Source organism: Glycine soja, chromosome 18 (assembly GCF_004193775.1).
Source record: "Glycine soja cultivar W05 chromosome 18, ASM419377v2, whole genome shotgun sequence".
Classification (NCBI taxonomy): Eukaryota; Viridiplantae; Streptophyta; class Magnoliopsida; order Fabales; family Fabaceae; genus Glycine; species Glycine soja.
The window spans coordinates 28,490,432-28,512,960 of record NC_041019.1 but is presented as its reverse complement, the minus strand read 5'-3'; the positions used below and the strand labels follow the sequence as shown (position 1 = coordinate 28,512,960).

The following is a 22,529-nucleotide window of genomic DNA, read 5'->3' as shown; positions in this document are numbered from 1 at the left end:
TTGGCCAATCATTTGTGCTTTTCAAAAACTTTTCTAAGAGTCTATCTTAATTCTTATCTTGAGATCTTTGCTTTGCTTGACATCTTGCTTTCTTCATCCTTGAAATTCATCTTGAATGATCTTTGAAATTCCTTGGCATCATCCAAATAATTCTTGAAGCTTTGCTTCTACACTCACTAGACTCTTCACTTCCACTTGAGGAAGGGCAAGAAGCAGTTTCCTCTTGACTACTATAAATGTCTTGACCCCTCATGATCATGGTTTTCTTTGTGGGGCATTGAGAGGCAATGTGACCTCTCCCAAGACATTTGAAGCATTTAATGTTGCTAGTCCTTTCTTGGGAACTAGTCTTAGAGGTGTATTTCTCTATGGTCTTACCCTTATCTTCCTTGGGTTTTGAAGGTGTAGCCCCAAAATTCCTTGGGCTTGGTCCTTCCTTGGATAAGAGTGACAGCCATAAGATTTTGAAGAAGGCTTTCTTTTTAGTTGTTGTTCCACTCTTATACAAAGTTGGACTAGTTCATCTAGGTCCTTATATGGAAGGAGTTCAACCTTGTCCCTTACTTCCATATTAAGCCCACTAAGGAGCCTAGCTATTCTTGTCCTTTCCTCCTCCCTAAGTCCAGCTCTTAAAAGGAGTAGTTCCATTTTTTGCCTATATTCTTAAACACTCATACTCGCTTGTTTAAGCCTTTGGAGCTTGTCCATAAGCTCCCTTTCATAGTAGGAGGGAATGTGCCTCTTCCTAAGGGCACTCTTAAGATCATTCCAATACTCTACTAGAGTATCCCCATGAATCCTTCGTCCCCTAACAAGGGAAGTCCACCAATAGAGGGCATACCCTTGAAAGCTAAGGGTAGCCAATGGAACTTTTCTCTCTTCGCTAATATGATGGCAAGCAAAGAGTTGTTCAACCTTCATTTCCCAATTTAAGTAGGCCTCAACATTATCTTTTCCATGGAAATATGGAAGACTAATGTTAACCTCTTGAGGCCTTCTATCCTTTTCCCTTCTTTGGGAGTGATGTTTAGTATGTGAACTATGGCACCCTCTATAATAGTAGCTAAGTTCTTCACTTAAACTCTTGCAATAGTCATGTTTTTCTCTTTTCATTTCTTTTATTATTTTTCTTCTTTCTTCCTCTCTTATCTTCTCTCTTTCATCTTACTTATTTCTTCCACTCTTTTTTTCCTTTTTCTTTTCTCTCTTGTTTTTCTTTCCGTAACTTAAGAGAACTCAACTCATCTAAGATTCTAGATAGAGGGTCCTTATGACTAGTACCCTCATCATTAACACTAGTTGAATGATGACTCATGTTGGTTTCTAAGTTGTGGTTCCTTCTTGTTTGGGGTTTGAAAACAAAAGGTTAAAGAAAATATGGTTGAAACTAGCCAAAATAAACACTAAAAGAGGTGTGAAAGATAAGGTAAAAACTAATTGGTAAAATTCAAGCTATCTAGGCGGTTTGACAATGGAAGGTAAAGGAAATAAACTATGAAAGTAAGCAAGAAAAGTAAACTAGGTGAATCCTAAGAGTGTTTGGATGACCACATTCAAGGTTCCCAACAAAACACTCACTATCCTAAGGAAAAATTGCCTAAAATTATTACACACAAATGGAAGTTTGGTAACCTATTGGAGGCTCCCAACACACTTCCAATGAAAGGCTTTTTTGTTACAAAACTTGAAAGCAATGAAGGTAAATAAATTGCAAATAAAAAAATTACAAAAGTCCTCAATTTTGGTGGTCGTTCTCTCTTTGGTGATTCACTCAATTTGGAGTGCTTCTTAGTCCAATAGCTCTTAAGGTGGTTGGTCCCTTGCTTCTTGACTCAAATTCTTCAAGGGATGACACCAATCCTCTTTTCCAATTCCCTATATGGCAACTCGTAAACAAGGAAACAAAGAGACAAGCAATAACCAAAGACAAAAAAACGAAATGAAAGCTAAACCAATGAAGTTTTAACAAGAAAATTTTTCAAGGATTATTCAACAATTAAAGCAATGAAAAGGACATAGAAGCAAGCTTGGACTCAAGGAGAAACTTAGAATGGCTCTAGAGTAGAGTAAAAAAAACTATAAAAAAAAGACTCAACAAACCTCTAGCTTTGGCCCTTGTTTTTCACACTAATTTTCAATTGAAATTTAGGAACTAAGATTGGTATAAAATAGGAACCAATTATAGAATAAATTTTGAGCCAAAACAACAAGCACACTTCCCTTTCACTTCTTTTTTCCTGGATACTGATTTTTCTGTCAAATTGTGTGATTTTTAGTATTTTTTTTCCTTTTATCCAAATCACTTTTTTCTTTTTGTATAACTTTTCTCCAGATGTCTATAAAATTCAGTAAAAATTTCAGCTCAAAATTCGAAGTAACCAATTCTTAGTAATTTTTACAAGTTTGTATGTCCAAGCTGCCAGCACCAGCGATTTTTTTTTTTAAGCATGGTATATTGATTGCCTTGGGCTTACTTTCAACCTTCCTATGTATGTTGAACTCGCTAGGATTGTTTACCACAGTTTTAGGAGTTCAATATTCACTTAGGATCAACATTTCAGCCAGCAATTCAATCACCAAAACTCAAATTCATAATAGACACAATCATAAGGAAACCTAAAAGTTCAAGAAAAGGTTCACAATCAAAGACTCTCTAAGAATTTTGCATGAACATGTTAAGGACTAATTAACATGAAAGATTTGACTCAAATAAAATAATAGGCTAAAAGAATTTCATACACTCATGAAAAAATGAGTTAGAAAAAGAAACAAGTAAAATTCAGCACAACATAAGAAATCTTATGTGACAAGTTTCATGACTAGACATGACTTCTATGACAAAACTACAATAGGTGAACAAGTCACTCTAGATTTTTGAGGTTTTCTTCTACTTTAATATTTTTGTAAGAATTTTATGGTTTAGGTTTCAGACACAAAAAATAACAAGACAAAACTCAAAGGAACCTAAACTCAACACAATTCATGGTTCAAGAACAAGAACAAGAAATTTGAACCATAGAAAATCAAATCTAGCTTCTATAGCAAGTTTAATTGGTGGAAACTCTAAAGAATCATGTTAACAACATTTAGCACAAGACATGTGAGGAGATACATGGAGAAAAATGAAGAAACAAAAATGGAAGAGAAGGTAAAGAAAAAATTAATGGAGGTTTAAGGAGCACCTACTTGAAGCTCTTGTGCTCTGATTACCACTTGATGGAAGCTTGCTTGTGGAACTTCTATGGAGGCTGGATCTTTGAGCTTCAGTAAGGTCCTTCAATGGTGATTTTCCACCATGGAGATGCAGCGGAAGGCAAAGGAGAAGAGGAGAGGGGAGGCACCATCCACAAGGGAATAAGCCATGAAAGAAGGAGCTTCACCACCAAGAATGTGCCTTGGATAAGAAGCTTGAAGAAGATGCTTTATGGAGAAAAAGAAAGAGAGATGGGGGAACACGAAATTGAAGGAATAAAAGAGGGAGAGAAGTGGAACTTTGAAGTGTGTCTCATAAGACTTTCATTCATCAAAGTTACAACAAGTGTTACACATGCTTCTATTTATAGACTAGGTAGCTTCCTTGAGAAGCTTTCTTTAGAAAACTTCCTTGAGAAGCTTCTTTGAGAAAACTTCCTTGAGAAGCTAGAGCTTAGCTACACACACCCCTCTAAAAGCTAAGCTCACCTCCTTCAGATGAGAAGCTAGAGCTTAGCTACACACCCCTTATAATAGCTAAGCTCACCCCCATGACAAAATACATGAAAATACAAAAAAGTCCCTACTACAAAGACTACTCAAAACGCCCTGAAATACAAGGCTAAAACCCTATACTACTATAATGGCCAAAATATAAGGCCCAAAAGACGAAGAAAAAAACCTATTCTAATGTTTACAAAGAAGAGTGGGCCCAACCTTGGCCCATGGGCTAAGAAATATACCCTAAGGTTCATGAGAACCCTAAGGCCTTCTTTATCAGCTCTAGCCCAATCCTCTTGGAGCCTCTTGCTCATGGCTCTAGTAACTGGTCCTTTCCTAGGGAGGATTGCATCATCAATATTTTGGAAGAAAATTTAGATCTAAAGGTTCAACACAAGAATATTATGAATGAAAAATGATAGAACCTAAAATCAACACAAAAACTTGATTTAAGAGTAGATCTACAAAATTTGAACCACAAAAATGCAAGAACAAGTGTAGATCTAAGATTTAATCAGTTTATTTTTTTTAATCTACTCTAAACAGCACCAAAACACAAGACAATGGAGGATATACAAGGAGAATAAGATGAAGAACAAGGAATTAAAGAGAATTCACCAAACAAAACGATAGAGGAAGCAAAAGAACATCACTTAGATGAAGATGCTCTGATACCACATGATGTAAGCTCCATTGGAGCCTGTAGGCCTAGGATCTTCTTCATCAATGGATTCCTTTGCTTCTTGGAAGATGAATGGCAGTGGAATGGAGAAGGAAGAGATAGAGGAGACGCCACTTCAAGGAGATGAGTCTAGGAGAAGCTCACCACCATAGGAGGCCATGGATAAGAGCTTGGAGGAAGGAGATGAATGAAGGGAGAGGAAGAGAAAAACACGAAATTTTGTGCTCTAAAAGAGCTCTAAAATCTGAATTTTAATTTTCAAATGATCAAAGTTGGAAAAATGCACACACATAGCCTCTATTTATAGCCTAAGTGTCACACAAAATTGGAGGGAAATTTGAATTTCTATTCAAATTTCACTTGAATTTGAAATTGAATTTGTGGAGGCAAATTTTGGAGCCAAAATTTCACTAATTATGATTAGTGAATTTCAGATATGGTTCAGCCCACTAATCCAAGATCAAGTCCAAGATTCTCAACTAAGTGTGCTTAGGTGTCATGAGGCATGTAAAGCATGAAGGACATGAACAAAGTGTGACTATATGATGTGGCAATGGGGTGTAGTAAGCAAATGCTCACCTCCCCCTCTAAAATTTAATTGGATTGGGCTTCTCCCAATTCAATTAAATATATTTCTCAACACACACATCAAGTATTCACTTAATGCATGTGAAATTACAAAACTACCCCTAATACAAAAACTAGTCTAGGTGCCCTAAAATACAAGGGCTGAAAAATCCTACATTTCTAGGGTACCCTACCTACATTTTGGAGCTCTAAATACAAGGCCCAAAATTAATGAAACCTTAATCTAATATGTACAAAGATAAGTGGGTTCATACTTAGCCCATGGGCCCAAAATCTACCCTAAGGCTCATGAGAACCCTAGGGCCTTCTCTTGCATCTTTGGTCCAATCTTCTTCGAGTCTTCTATCCAATGCCCTTGGGGGGTAGGATTGCATCAGTAGGTTAGGGAGGAGAAGTGTTGGGAAGCACAGGCGGTCCCCATATTGTGCAAAATATGAATTCTTTCCCACCGTACTGCTTGCCACCTAACTATACACCACCCAATGCGATGCATGTGCCCAGCGAGAATGCCAACCACTCCGTTCCCATTCTCCTTAAAAGCCAAGAACCCTAGTTAGGGCCTGCACCCTTTGCTTAACCTATGGGAGAGGCTCGTGAAGAGCCCCGAGACCACGCTCTAGGGGACTTCAAATCTTACCCAGCATATGCCGCTGAGGGACCAGCGTTTGTTAGCATGCCTCAGCCCAATACCTCGAGGGACCCTCAACATCACCCACTACAGCCCCTACATTTCTCGATGGGGAGACTACCTCCTGCCATGGAAGAAAAAGAGAAATTTGATCTTATAGAGGAAAGGCTGAAGGCCATTGAAGGGATTGGTGACTACCCTTTTGCTGACATGGCAGAATTATGCCTAGTGTCCGACGTTGTCATCCCTCCCAAATTCAAGGTGCCAGACTTCGACAAGTACAAAATGACCACTTGTCCCAAGAACCACTTGAAAATGTATTGTCAGATGATGGGGGCATACTCAAGAGATAAGAAACTCTTGATGCACATTTTTCAAGAGAGTTTGGCCGAGGTGGCAATCACTTGGTATACTAACCTGGAAGCTTCCTGGATCTGTTCTTGGAAGGACTTAATGGCTGCTTTCATCAGGCAGTATCACTATAGCACTGACATGGTTCTCGATAGAACACAATTACAGAACATGTATAAGAAGGAGCATGAGTCTTTTAAGGAGTATGCCCAAAGGTGGAGGGATTTGGCAGCCCATGTAGCACCTCCTATGATGGAGAGGGAGAAGATAACCATGATAGTAGACACATTACCAGTGTTCTACTATGAGAAAATGGTAGGTTATATGCCCCTGAGCTTTGCATATCTGGTGTTTGCGGGTGAGAGAATTGAAGTGGGCTTAAGAAGAGGCAAATTTGATTATGCCGCTTCAACGAGTACAAGCAATAGGAGGTGCAGAACGGGTGGAGCTAAGAAAAAGGAGGGAGACGCCCATGTTGTAACTTCAGCTCCCATATGGCCAAAATCCCAACAAACCCCTCACAACTCCGCCTACCAATATTCCCCGCATCAACCAAATTATTCGGCCAACATCGAAACCCCTCCCAATCCGGCGCCCATCCAACAAAGATTGCCCACTCAACCACAAAGGCCTCCCCCACAAAATTTGTTTCCCGCATAGTCCCGACCAACTGGAAACACCAATCCCAACACAAACACAAACCCGAGGAGGAATTTCCTGGAAAGAAAGCCCTCGGAGTTCACCCCGATACCGATGCCTTATGCCGACCTACTACCATCTTTGATCAGCAACCAAATGGCTGTGGTGAGCCCCGAAAAGGTCTATCAATCTCCCTTTCCCCAATGGTACAATCCCAACACAACCTGCGCCTATCACGGTGGTGTTCCGGGGCATTCTATAGAGCAGTGTGTGGCCTTCAAGCACAAGGTACAAAGCTTGATTGATGCGGGATGGCTGACATTTCAAGAGGACAGTCTGAATGTAAGGACCAATCTACTCGCCAGTCATGGAGGCTCGGCGGTTAATGTAGTGGAAGAATGGGAGCCTCAGGGGTTGAAGCAGATGGGGGACGTGTCAACCTCAAGAAGGTTCATTCTGGAAGCATTGCACGAGGCTGGTATGATTCGCCTTGATGGTGACAAAGGGGATTCCTATTTAATGCATTCGGGGGCATTGCACGATGTGGAGACGTGCCCAATGGCGAAAGAGTTGCCACAGGGAATAATGAATAGGGGCCAGATTGAAGTCTACAGTGCGAAGAAAGGGGGGATGTATGCATGCAGTCAGGTGATAAAAACCCGAGTAAGCCCAAGCCTTTGGTGATCCACTTCACCAGGGACATCACCACTGTCATACCCTAATTTCATCTGGGGACGATCGTTGGCTAATGTTTGAACTCTTGTCAGTCGAATTGAGCTGCTTAACGCTAATTGCCGCACAATCCATAGGGTTTTGTGACATTTCGGAAGGAAATGTGCAAGATGTTCAAAAGAGGGGCAAGATGGGCATTTTTCGGACATTTTTTAGCCCTTGGGCCCACTAGAAGACATAAAGGTGAAGCAATCAGCTCGCCTGGGCGAGCTGTCATGTAACCTTCTCCTCCCATTTTCGTTTAAATAGGCGTGGGGGGCTTAGGGGAAGAGGTTCAACATCATTTGTGAGGAGATTTCACTAAAATTAGTGAGAAGAAGGAGAAAGAAGAAGAAAAATCAAGGCCGAGGCGCTTCTGTAATGCTTCTGTAACATTTCCATGATCAATTCCGTGACCGTTCTTCATCGTTCATCGTTCTTCGACCTATTAGTTTTCTATTTTGAAGCTTTGAATTCATTCTATGCACCCTTAGGGGTTTCTTGCTTTGAATGTCTTCATCTTCATTCTTCTACTATCGGTATTCTTTTTCTTTTTTTTTAAGCACGTTTCGAGTGATCGTTTAAGTTGTAATTTCACTTAATCAATGTAAAAATGAGTTTTGACCAATCGTTTGTGTTGTAATCTCATTTAATCACCTTTAAAACGAAATTCAACCAATCGTTTATGTTGGAACATCGGTTAACCATCAAAAAGATAAGTTTCAACCGGTCATTTGTTTTGAAAGTTTTCTTTTAATGAGTTGAAAAATAACCAAGTGAAACAAAAGCTAAAATAAACTCACAAATCAAGCTTTTGTTCACAAGAAAATCACTTGAATCCATTCAAAGGTCCAATGCCTTAAACGGTCCTTTTTACTTTTATCGATTAAAACAAACCGTTTAAAAGTCTAAAATCAACATTCTGCATAACTTTTATTGCTTTTCAAAGAACTACGTAGGTTTGAGTTCCTCATCACAATTGAGGATACGTAGGAGCAAGAGCCCCGCTCTTGTCGACCCCAAAAGGATAAAAAACTTAAAACGGGAAAATAAAATAAATTTGAAGTCATGATTTTGCACATTTGATTAAAGGCTGCCATCCCTTGTGATGGACGCGTGAGGTGCTAATACCTTCCCCGTGCGTAAACAACTCTCGAACCTTTTATCCTTAAAATTTGTAGACCCGCTTTTGGTTTTTTCTAACATTTTCCTCAAACAAACGTTGGTGGCGACTCCGCGCATTTTCTTTCTTTGGAAGACACACTCGTGAGCCTCACGTTGCCCTCCCACAGAAGGGTAGGTTGTGACAGTTGGCGACTCCACTTGGGACTATTTTTAGAGAGTTAGGCCATTTAATTTGTGTGTATTCTTTATCATGCCTTTCTCTTTGTTCTTTATTCCCCTTTATTTCTCTTATGTTCTTGTATGTATATAACTTCTTTGGTGCTTTCGTAGATTGTGTAGTTGCTTATTTAAATGTATGCATTAATAAATATTTATTCATTTGATGCACGCACGATACCTACACTTTTTTTGGACACACTGTGAGTGTTGGATCAAGTGGCCTCGAAATAATTAAGAAGAGGGGATTAAATTAATTATTAATAAACCTTTACTAATTAAAAATCTATCATTCTTAATGTTACTAGATTCAATTAGGCTTTTACTATAATGTTAACAAAGTAAAGAACAGAAATAAAAACTTAACCAAAAGTAAAAGCGATAATTAAAGTGCACAACGGAAATTAAAGAGTGTAGTGAAGAAGAAGACAAACACAAGAAATTTATATTGGTTCGGCAACAACCCGTGCTTACATCCAGTCCCCAAGCAACCAGCGGTCCTTGAGATTTCTTTCAACATTGTAAAAACCTTTACAAGCAAAGATCCACAAGGGATGTACCCCCCCTTGTTCTCTTTGAACAACAAAGTGGATGTACCCTCCACTTGAAATGATCCATAAGAGATGTACCCTCTCTTGTTCTCAATTACAACAACCCAAGTAGATGTACCCTCTACTTGTACCACAAAGGATGTACCCTCCAGTGTGTTAAGACAAAGTTCTCAGGCAGTTAGTCCTTTGAAACTTTGTCAAGGGGAAACAAAATATATCTAAGGCAGTTAGTCCTTTGAAATCTTTTGTTTAAGGGAAAGGGAAGAATCAAAAGAATTCTTAGACTGTGTCTTTTGGAATTCTTTGAAAAGGGAGAAGGAAGACACAAAAGAATTTAGGCGGTTAGTCCTTTGTTCTTTTGGAAAAGGGAGAAGAGAGACACAAAAAAATTCAGGCGATTAGTCCTTGTTGAATTCTTTTTAGCAAAGGGAGAAGATAATGAAAAGATATAGCACACTTTTGCTTTCTGCAAAAGAACATGGTTTGGAAAACATAAAACTTGGAAATCTTTTTAGCTAATGAGGAAGAAGAAAGATGAGAAGCAAAGGTTTCAAGATTTCTCAAAAGTTGTTCAAGAAATTCTAAAAGTTGTAAGAGCTATCGAAATGCAAGTCAAGGTCTTGCTTTTATAGACTCTTCATGTCTGGTCAAGAAAACCATTGGAAGAGTTATAACCTTGAGAAAAATCTTTGAGAAAACCATTGGAAGAGTTACATCTCTTGACTTTTTATTCAGAACTTTTCACTGGTAATCGATTACCATATCCATGTAATCGATTACACAAAGCATTTTATGAAAAGATGTGACTCTTCACAATTGAATTTGAATTTCAACGTTCAGATACAATGGTAATCGATTACCAATATATTGTAATCGATTACACCATTTAAAAAACATTTGGAACGTTTCAAATTCAGTTAAAAGCTTTTGAAATCAATCTTTACCACTGGTACTCGATTACCAGAGAGTAAATACTCTGGTAAGTTAGAAAAATTTGGAAAAACTTTTCTTGTAAAACAAAATTGTGCTATGTTTGGTTTTTGAAAAATCTTTTTCAATACTTCCCTTGTGAAGTCTTGACTTGTTGCTTTTTGATTTCTTCTTTTGAATCTTGAATTCATCTTCTCTTGAATCTTGATTCTTCTTGATGTCTTTTCTTTAATCTTGATCTTGAACTTGTTAACTCAATCTTGACATCATTCTTTTGGGCATTTTGTCATCATCAAAACTATTTGAATCTTACTTGATTCATCATCATGAAGCTTGCTTCTACAGTGAGTTGTTAAGGGCCCTATACCCAGGTCCATGGGAACATAGGAAGTGGAGGTGAATCTGTGGTCATGCTAAGTCTCTGACTTACTTGATGACAGTGAAACCTCATCTAGAGTTTTTTCTCTTTGATGATACGTTGTTGCTGGTAGTCCCTACCATCGCAATGCTTGATGTCAAAGGGGATGATATCTCTAGAAACCTTTGAAAGCTAGATGCAACCACCTTGGGAATTATCACTAAATAGCGAGCTTTTAGTTCATCCCCCATTAGGTTCCCGAAATAGGGGCACGGAGCAAACACGCTATGTGTTGTTTCCTTCATATTGCCATGCATATTTTTGCAATTCCATGTTTGTGTGTGTCTCTATTGTGTCATTATTTGATGGCGTTACCATGCTTGTTCGTCCAATATATTTCTATTTTGTGCTATCAATCACGTGCTCGCAAGTATGTATATCTGTATTGCATCGTCACTCATGCGTTGTGTTGGTCTCAACATTTTGTCATGGGAAGTCAGAAGGTCTGCATCATCTCTTAAATGCATACATGGGGCACAATGGTGATGACTGCAAATGAACCATGATGCCTGAATGTTTGTGAGTAAGAAGAGATGATCTTCCAGGCTCTCGTGTCCGTAAAATGCATTTGTGTCATGCATAGCTGATCGAGGCCGTACCCGAATCAAATAAACATTAAAATGTAGTAATTAGGAAGTGATCCTAGGTCGTTTCCCAACGAGCAATGATAAATCAAATGTTCATAACAGATAGTAGGAAATAGTAACAAATTGGGGGGGGGGGGGGGTTGTTTGCTTTTGTAAATTAAACAGCGAGTAAAATTGAATTAGAAAATATCAAAATTAAAATACATTGCTTCCCCTTGATTCACAAGCAAGTCTCTTATCCTAGGTTCCGAGTATTTATCCTTTATCAGTTTAACCACTTAATCTAATCCTAAATTAAATTACTAAGCAAAATTTAACATAAGGCATTCATTATGTGATTAAGCAACACATACACAATTACTCATAAACGATCATTAAGCATGAACGTAAATTAAGCACAGAGAGAATTAATCAAGCACTAAGCATGCATGAATTAATAGCAACAAATTCGGAGTAATTATTGAAGAGGAAAAACTGAACAGAATTTAACAGTAATAATAGAACCTCAAAGAGAACTGTGCTTGATCCTCAAGAGAAAACAACGTTGGGGACTTAGCCTTCCATTAATCAGTAGAGAATGAAATTATAGATTAAAGAACGAAATTTTATTGATGAAACTAAAAGTCAGAACTGGAATTGCCAAAAACGAAAAAAGGAGAAAGAGAAGAGAGAGCCTTGGTGCTGTTATATAGTTTTCCAGCCCCAAAGCTTACAAATCTATTTTGAATCCAAGCCCATAAATAAAATAAAATCAAATCTAGATAAGATAAGATAAGATAAGATCTAGATGAAATACTATCTAGATGAGATCAAATCTAAATAATATCTAGATAAGATAAGATCTAATTTTGTAGAATAAAATAGTTTGCCCTCTTCAAGTCCAAGCCTAATTCTGGATTCAAGCCCAATGCTTCATTAATTCCTGAAATTAGATTAAAAACATCAAATTAGCTGAATGGGCCCAAATAATAAAACTGCCTAATTAATTTGACAATTAAGACTAATCAGTACTTAAAATGGTGCAAAAAGGGTTAAGAAATAGGAGAAAATAATGGCACATCAAACCCCCCATACTTAGCCTTTTGCACTCCTGGGCAAAATGAAATATAGAACAAAATCCAAGGATATCAAAGAGAGACAAACAAAAACATTTACATATTTCTCAATGAACATCAAGAAATGGGTAACATCTAACATGAAGAGATCCAAAGAGTCAAGACATTCATGAAAATCATCCAAGCAACCCAATCATGGCAAAATAGTTAATCAGCTCAATAATGAAAAGTGATAAAGCCTCACAAGATATACACTTTATCTCTCAAGTGTCTAGGCTACTGTTTACTCTCAAAGCACCCATGAAAACAAACACCACATAGGCTTGGCAAAATTCTAAAATTGGCAAACAACTTGACAAACACATGCACATAAGGATCAAAAGGTCTTTAAAGGTTGTAATGGGGCCAAGGAAAAGGTAGGGAAAGAAATATGGAATAAGTGGAAATTAAGCACAAGTAATAAACCCAAACCCTCTAATATCAACAAAATCAACCAAGGCTCCCAAATCAAGTCCTAATAACAAGACCTCATTTATTCAACTTCACTTCTTTTCTTCTTCTTTTTGTTTGAACAATACGAATTTGCTGCAATTGAATTTTTTTTTTACATTTTTTTAAACAATACGAATTTGAAGATTAAAGCAAGAACTAGGCAATATATATATACATCAAGCATGGCCAAAAGTCATATCTTCCAATGAAACATACCCCCCCCCCCCCCGCCACACTTATTCCCAAAACAATTCCAAAGCTCCAAAATTCCTTAAGGGTAAGGTGATATCATGGTTTTTCACTTAAGGCTTGTAATGAGCTCGAAACAAAGAAAGGGGAACATAGGCTCAAAGGGGCTATCAAAGGAATTAATTCAGGGCAGGTCCATTTGGCTAGAGGCTTATAAGAACAAAATTGCCTAAATCATTTCCAAATATGCATGTGAATTAGGAAGCATCAACAAGAATCAAGCCAAGGCTATTGTGCAAGCAATCAATGGGGCAAAACACACCAAAAGATTATGATGATGGATGGCTCAAATTCTCACAAAGGTAAACTTATCACTTTCAAATTGAGCTTTCAAAACTATCATGACATGTAGAGGAAAAACAAGGATTTCAAATCACAAAATGTCAAGAGACTTTTATTTTCAGAACAATTACCCATTTCTTGAACATATCCTATAATTCAAAGAAAAATATGCAAAGTTGTACATGCAAACAGAATTGACCTAAAATACTAAACTAGAAACCCAACAAAACTAACAAAACTAACAAATTTAACACAACTAACAAAATTAACAAAACTACCAAAACTAGCAAAACCCAAAACCAAAGAACACTCCCCCCCATGGTGGAGGAAGGAGATAGGAAAAGAAAAACTCCCTAAGTCATGGTGGAGGAAGAGTAGGGTGGAGTGAGGAAGTCTCTTTCACCACTATGTCCACTAAAGAAGGGTTTGTGAGGAATGGCTTAAGTCGGTGTCCATTGACCTTGAAGCTCTTGTTTGTGGAGTCGCTTTTGATCTCAACTGTACCATAAGGAAAAACATTAGTAACAATAAAAGGACCAATCCACTTAGACCTCAACTTACCACTCATGAGTCCAAGCTTAGAATTATACAATAACACTTTTTGCCCAACCATGAAGTCCTTCTTAATTATCATGCTATCATGGAACTTCTTGGTCTTTTCTTTGTAGAACTTGGCATTCTCATACACTTCTAGGCAGATCTCATCTAACTCACTCAGTTGCAACTTTCTTTCCTCACCAGCTTGATCCATAGAGAAGTTGCAGGTCTTCACTGCCCAGTATGCTTTGTGCTCAATCTCAACTTAAAGATGACATGCCTCTCCAAAGACAACCCGATAAGGAGACATTCCTATGGGTGATTTGTAGGCAGTCCTATGTGCCTAAAGAGCATCATCTAGCCGGGCACTCCAATCTTTCCTGCTTGGCTACACAATCTTCTCTAAAATTCTCTTGATCTCCCTGTTAGAAATTTCTGCCTGTCCATTGGGTTGGGCATGGTATGGTGTGGATACCCTTTTGACAACCCCTTACTTTTTAAGCAAGGCATGCATTGATTTGTTGCAAAAATGGGTTCCTTGATCACTAACGATTGCTTTAGGTACTCCAAACCTGCAAAACATATAGATCTGACAAAATCTACAACAACCTTACCATCATTAGTTCTAGTGGGCTTGGCTTCCACCCATTTTGAAACATAATCAAAAGATACAGGAAAAGGGACCATGAAATCTATACCCCTAACATCAAACACCTCACAAAATAGCATAGGTTGCTGAGGCATTTGTTGTCGCCATGTAAGTGCACTTCCTGCTCTCTAACACTGCTCACAAGTGCTACAAATCTTCTACGCATCTTTAAAGATGGTGGGCCAGTAAAAGCCATAGTCAAGCACTTTGCTGCTGTCCTATGAACACCCAGATGACCTCTCGGTGCGGAAGAATGACAGAATTGCAGGACTGAGTCAGTCTCATGATCAGGAATGCATCGTCTAATGACCTGATCACTGCACAATTTCCACAAGTAGGGGTTATCCCAACTAAAATGCTTAGCATCACTTTTAATTTTATCTTTTTGAGCCTTAGATGCTAAGGGAGGAAAAACATAAGCAAATAAATAATTGACAATGTTAGAAAACCAGGGAGTAGAAAAAGAATAAGAAATACTATACAATATATATAAATGATCATCCGGGAAATCATCCCGAATGGGTGAGTCCTCATCAGACACATGCTCGATCCGACTGAAATGATCAACAACTAAATTTTGTACTCCACTCCTATCTTGGATCTCCAAGTCAAATTCTTGGAGCCAGAGCATCCATCGGATCAACCTAGGCTTTGAATCAGCCTTCTGCAACAAGTACTTTAAAGCTGCATGGTCAGTATAAACAAGAATGCGAGTACCAAGCAAATAAGAACGAAATTTTTCAAGAGCAAAAACTATGGCTAGTAGCTCTTTCTCAGTAGTAGTATAATTTGCTTGGGTAGCATCTAAAGTCTTAGAAGCATAATATATCACCCTAGGCAATTTATCAATTTTCAGAGCAAGGACAACCCCCAATGCATAATTTGACGCATCACACATAAGCTCAAAAGGGGCTGTCCAGTCGGGTGCCTGGATGATAGGGGTGGTAGTCAGTGCTCTTTTAAGGCAATCAAAAGCCTCTTTGCATTTATATTAAAGTCAAACTCCACCTCCTTTGGCAACAAGTTGGATAGTGGAAGGGCTACTTTGCTAAAATCTCTTATAAAGCGCCTGTAGAATCCTGCATGACCAAGAAAAGATCGCACCTCTCGCACTCAAGAGGGGTAAGGCAATTGTGAAATAACAAATTTTTGTAGGATCTACTTCAATGCCCTTATTGGAAATAATGTGGCCTAATACTATACCTTGCTCAACCATAAAATGACATTTTTCAAAATTTAGAACAAGGTTAGTTTCAATGCATCTATTCAAAACCTTTTCCAGACTATCCAAAGAATCATTAAAAGAGGATCCATATACAGTGAAATCATCCATAAACACCTCTATGCAATTTTCTAAAAAACCACTAAAAATATTGATCATGCACCGCTGGAAGGTACCAGGGGCATTGCACAGGCCGAAAGGCATCCTCCTATAGGCAAAAGTGTCGAAGGGGCAAGTGAGTGTGGTTTTTTCCTGATTCTCAGGAGCAATAGTGATTTGCATATAACCAGAAAAACCATCAAGGAAACAGTAGCGAGATTTACCTGCCAGGCATTCAAGCATCTGGTCAATGAATGGTAGTGGAAAATGGTCCTTTTTGGTAACCTGGTTCAGCCTCCTATAGTCGATGCAGACTCTCCAATTGTTCTGAACCCGAGTAGGAATCAGCTCACCCTTCTCATTTTTTATCACGGTGAGGCCAGTTTTCTTCGGGACTACCTGGACGGGACTCACCCATTGGCTGTCGGAGATAGGATAAATGATTCCAGCTTGCAAAAGCTTGGTTACCTCCTTCTTTACTACATCAAGAATCACCGGGTTGAGTCTTCTTTGTGGCTGTCTTACTTGTTTAGCCCCATCTTCTAAATTTATTCGATGCATACATGTGGATGGGCTAATACCATGAATGTCCGCCAGGGTCCAGCCCATAACCTTCTTATGCTTCTTGAGAACAATAATAACTTCTCCTCTTTCTCATCAGCAAGGGAGGCAGATATAATTATTGGAAAACTTTTAATATCATCCAAGTAAGCATATTTTAAATTTGATGGCAGAGGCTTCAACTCTGGTGTGGGCGGCTGGATAGTGGTAGAAAGAGATGATTTCTCAGCCTGTACCTCATAAAGAAAGTTAGAGGTATGTCTACTTCCTGAAACATGGTTAGTTCTATCTGACTCTATAAAATCAATCTCAAGAGGTAAAACATCACCAGACATGTAATCAATATCAAATTCAGATTCACTCTCAGCATCAAATTCAGACATATGGTCAAGTGCAAATTCAGATTCAATGCATGAAGAGTGACAGGCATGCAGATTAGAATGAAGATCAGTCATGTATTCATCAACAATATGGTCAATTATTTCAACACGAAATACAGAAAGATCTTCAGATGAGTGTTTCATAGCATTAAGAATATTAAAATGAACAGTTATATCACCAAACTCCATAGATAGTGTGCCTGCATATACATCTCTCTTAGTTCTAGCAGTTTTCATAAAAGGTCTGCCTAGAATGATGGGAACTGATCCTTTAGAAAATCCCTCCTCCATATTTAAAATATAAAAATCAACAGGGAAAATCAGCTCACCAACTCTAACTAAGACATCCTCTATGAAACCAGCAGGATAGGCAACACTTCTATTAGCTAAATGAATTACCACATCAGTTGACTGCAAAGGACCTAGAGATAGAGAATTAAAAATAGACAAAGGCATAACACTAACAGAAGCTCCTAAATCTAGCATGGCATTGTCAAAATTATTGTTCCCTATAATACAAGGTATGCTGAATGTACCTGGATCTTTACATTTTTCAGGGATTTGGGGAACAGATTTACCAATCAATGCGGAGACATTTCTGCCCATACTAATTCTTTCACTTCCTTTAAGCTTCCGCTTATGAGTGCACAACTCTTTCAAGAATTTAGCATATCTTGGAATTTGCTTTATTGCATCTAGCAGAGGTATGTTTACCTCTACTTTTCTAAATGTTTCCAATATCTCCTTCTCTGCCTCTTCCATTTTTTTGTTGAAAATTGCTCTTGGAGGGAATGGAAGAGGGATATGCTGCTTCTCTTTAGATTTACCTGCATAGAAATTTTAGGTAACTTACTCTTTAAATTTTTGTCATCATCTTTTTCTGGAGTCGAGTGAAGTTAGGCAGGTTCATTTGCGGATGAGGAAGATGCTACTGGTTGAGGTCCTTGACACTGCTTTCTTGACCTCAATGTAATGGCACTCACATTTTTGGGATTCTAGACAGATTGAGAAGTTAATCTGTCAGAATTCTGGGACTATTGTTGATTTAACTGTGTAGCCAATTGTCCCATTTGATTAGTTAAGCTCTGAATGGAAGCTCTGGTCTCTTGTTGAAACTGCATGTTTTGGATAGTCATTTGCCTCACAAGTTCTTCAAGGGAAGGTTGCGGAGGAGCCTCAACTGTTTGCTGTTTCTGGGGCTGTTGCTGTTGTTGCTACTGGATTGGTGGAGGAACGTATGGTCTGCTTGGGCTAGCAACATTTTGAAAATAAGGTTGTTGTTGTTGTTGCTTCTGTTGTGAAGGATTCGACCATCTAAGGTTGGGATGATTCCTCTACCCGGGATTGTACCTGTTGCTGGAGAGGTCATAATTATTCTGTTGTGGCTGATTTTGCTGCTGAGGTTGAGGAGGTCTATTGTAGATGTTTGCAGCATAAGCTTCAGGCTGTTCAATTGCTTCAGATTGTTGCACAGAAGGGCAAAGGTCTGTGTGGTGTTCGGCAGAGGAGCATAAACCACAGAGTCTGGCAACAGGTGCAGATTTTTGATTCATGGCTAGTTGGGTTACCAGGTTAACTAAGGCATCTAGTTTACCTTCAAGCTTCTTAGTCTCGACTGATGAAGATGAATTCGTGGCTGCTTCATGCACTCCTCTAATGACAATAGCATCACTTCTGGCACTAAATTGCTGGGTGTTTGAAGCCATCTTCTCAATTAAATTTCTGGCTTTAGCAGGGGTCATGTCTCCAAGGGCTCCGCCACTGGTAGCATCTATCATACTTCTCTCTATATTGCTGAGTCCTTCATAAAAATATTGGAGGAGAAGCTGCTCAGAAATCTAGTGGTGAGGGCAACTAGCACATAATTTTTTAAATCTCTCCCAGTATTCATATAGGATCTCTCCACTGAGCTGCCTAATGCCTGAAATATCCTTTCTGATAGCCGTGGTCCTGGAAGCAGGGAAATGTTTTTCTAAGAATACTCTCTTGAGGTCATCCCAACTCGTGATGGACCTTGGAGCAAGGTAATATAGCCAATCCTTTGCCACTCCCTCTAAAGAATGAGGAAAGGCCTTCTGAAATATGTGATCCTCTTGGACATCTGGTGGTTTCATGGTGGAGCAAACAATATGGAATTCTTTCAGATGCTTGTGTGGGTCTTCACCTGCAAGGCCATGAAACTTTGGAAGCAAATGGATTAGTCCAGTTTTAAGAACATATGGGACATCCTCATCAGGGTATTCGATGCACAAGCTTTCATAGGTGAAATCAGGTGCAGCCATTTCCCTTAGAGTCCTCTCACGAGGTGGTGGTTGTGTCATGTTCTCAGAATGTTCAAAATCAGAATGTTCAAAATTATAATGCTCAAAATCACCAATAACATAATGCTCAGGATGCTCAAAAGGTACTAAATGATGTCTAACTAATCTATGAAATGTCCTATCTATCTCAGGATCAAAGGGTTGTAAGTCAGATGGATTTCCTCTAGTCATACACTAAATTTAGCATGCACAATTAGTTGCCTTCTTATGCAAGTAACAGTGTAGGTTTGAACTACAGCTACCATCAAATGATGTCCAAATGACTTGAAATTTTGTGAGCAACCTTATAAAATGATGAGAAGATAGAAAATAAAATTTCAAACAAAAATTCAAAGCCTAACTATAGAAACTAAAATTGGTAAGTTAAGAAAAATAAGAGAATAAAACTTGGAAAATAAAAAACTTTTGACAGAATCACTTTTTTTGGACGATGGAGACCTCAGCCAGCCTACGGTAGGCCGTCACCACATAGGAAATTTTTTTCTACCCCAAATACATATATAATTATAGTGATTCTGATAATCGTTGCAAAAGTTATGGCCGTTTGAAGTTTTGACAAAAATAAAATTTGCTACTTTTTTGGAACTTTCAAATCTGACCAAACTAGAGGCTCTAGCTATTTTTCCCACAAAATATGGATTAAAAGAAGTTACCACAAAAAAAATCAGCCAAAAATAACAACTCTAGCTACTAAAACAAAAAATCCCAAATACTTTGTTTTGTCGCTAAAATTCGTCGCTACATGATTTCCACTACTACTTTGTTTTGTCGCAAGCAAAAGTGGTCGCTAAATCCGTCGCAAAACACTATTCATAGCAAAACACCCAAAACTGAAACAGGGGAAGCGCTTAACAGAAAAACTAAAACAGAACACACACTAAACAAAATACCAAGACACTAAACAACACTAACACACACACTAACACAACACTAACAATTAAACATAAAACACAAAAGAATTAAACACTAACATGACACTAGCTATTATGAACCTTTGGACACTACTCCCCGGAAAAGGCACCAAATTTGATCGAGGTCATACCCGAATCAAATAAACATTAAAATGTAGTAACTAGGAAGTGATCCTAGGTCGTTTCCCAATGAGCAATGATAAACCAAATGTTCATAACAAATAGTAGGAAATAGTAACAAATTGGGGGGCGGGGGGTTATTTGCTTTTGTAAATTAAATAGTGAGTAAAATTGAATTAGAAAATATCAAAATTAAAATACGTTGCTTCCCCTTGATTCACAAGCAAGTCTCTTATCCTAGGTTGCGAGTATTTATCCTTTATCAGTTTAACCACTTAATCCAACCCTAAATTAAATTACTAAGCGAAATTTAACATAAGGCATTCATTATGTGATTAAGCAACACATACACCAATTACTCATAAACGATCATTAAGCATGAACGTAAATTAAGCACAGAGACAATTAATCAAGCACTAAGCATGCATGAATTAATAGCAACAAATTCAGAGTAATTAGTGAAGAGGAAAAACTGAACATAATTTAACAGTAATAATATAACCTCAAAGAGAATTGTGCTTGATCCTCAAGAGAAAACAACGTTGGGGACTTAGCCTTCCATTAATCAGTAGAGAACGAAATTATAGATTGAAGAATGAAATTTTATTGATGAAACTAAAAGTCAGAACTGGAATTGCCAAAAACAAAAAAAGGAGAAATAGAAGAGAGAGCCTTGGTGCTGTTATATAGTTTTCCAACCCCAAAGCTTACGAATCTGTTTTGAATCCAAGCCCATAAATAAAATAAAATCAAATATAGATAAGATAAGATAAGATCTAGATGAAATACTATCTAGATGAGATCAAATCTAAATAATATCTAGATAACATAAGATAAGATAAGATCTAATTTTGTAGAATAAAATAGTCTGCCCTCTTCAAGTCCAAGCCCAATTCTGGATTCAAGCCCAATGCTTCATTAATTCCTGAAATTAGATTAAAAACATCAAATTAGCTGAATGGGCCCAAATAATAAAACTGCCTAATTAATTTGACATTTAAGACTAATCAGTACTTAAAATGGTGCAAAAAGGGTTAAGAAATAGGAGAAAATAATGGCACATCAATAGCATAAGCATTCCTTCATGTATTCATCATATTTCCTCCATGATAGGGTGTCGAAGTATTGAATCAAACAGAACTTTTCATTCTAGCAAAACTTGGGATCTAATCAAGCACCATTTTTTAATAAAAGGTTCTATCAAGTCAAAATTAAAAGCCTAGAGGTTGCCATTTTGCACGAATTGGGGCAATTGATGGATCAACTCCAATGTCAAGCTTTCTGCAAGACCTATGGGAAGATTTGAGATCTAGCTATGATAGAAGTCTCTATTGAAACCATTGCGTCCCTCACTCAGTATTACGATCAGCCACTAAGATGCTTCATGTTTGGGGACTTTCAGTTAGTACCGACTGTAGAAGAGTTTGAACAGATCTTGGGATGTCCACTAGGAGGTAGAAAACCATATCTTTTTTTCTGGGTTCTATCCCCCCATGGCGAGGATAGCCAAGGTGGTCAAAATTTCGGCACAAGAATTGGACTGAGTAAAACAAAACAGAGATGGGGTGGTCAGAATACCGAGGAAGCACTTGGAGGAGAAAGCGAAAGCTTTGGCAGATCAAGGTGAATGGGTTTCGTTCATTGATATCTTGGCGTTATTGGTATTTGGAGTCATCCTTTTTCCATATGTGGAGGGATTTGTAGATCTAGCGGCGATCGATGCCTTCCTTGCTTACCACCATAGCAAAGAAAGCCCGGTTGTTGCTGTGTTAGCCAACGCCTACGACACATTTGACCGAAGATGCGAGAAGAGCGGTGCAAGGATTGTATGTTGCACGCCCGCTCTTTATGTATGGCTGGCCTCACACCTCTTTCATCATGAAAGTAGACTCGTCTGTCCCCTGCAAGGTCACCGCATGTGCGTCGAGAAATGGAAGGCAATTTGGGAGCAGCTCTTGGCTAGTATGGTAGGGGCATCCATTAATTGGTTCCCCCGATGGAAGGAAGGAAGAGTTGAGGTTTTGTCCTTATATGAGAGGTTCTCAAACATCCCCTTGATGGGAGCGAGGGGTTGTATCAATTATAATCCCGTCCTTGCCATAAGACAAGTTGGCTACCCTATGAGAGGAGCGTTGTCGGAAGAAAGTACCACGCCCTTCATCGCACGGGGTTTCGGTGACCCCAATGGAAGGATATTTCAAAGGGTCCAAAAGGCATGGAGTGCAGTGCAAATGAAAGATAAGGAGCTTAGGGGAAGCAGCAATGGTATCATCGGTGGCTATCATAAGTGGTTGAGGGCTCAGATGCAAGAGTTAGATTGGCTCCCGAAGCTAAAGACCTCAAGTGAGGAAGAGGCTGAAACCCCTGAGGAGAGCGAGGAGGTGGAAGCCCTAAAAGTGGAACTTGAAAGGGCACAAGCAGTCAAGGAAAAGTTCAAAATGACAGCCATCAAGGTCCGGAAAGAGTGCGACGAACTGAAAGACATCAATGTGGCCAACACCGAAGCATTGGAACGGGAAACCAAGAGGGCCC

At 38.6% G+C, this 22,529-nt stretch overlaps 1 non-coding gene across 1 annotated transcript; it reads left to right on the top strand.

Moving 5' to 3' along the window:
* Window positions 1–18,480: 18,480 nt before the first annotated feature.
* Window positions 18,481–18,588, top strand: LOC114397794. The gene has a single exon (XR_003663418.1). It is a non-coding gene; the product is annotated as a small nucleolar RNA R71 (small nucleolar RNA).
* The last annotated feature ends 3,941 nt before the right edge of the window (window positions 18,589–22,529 follow it).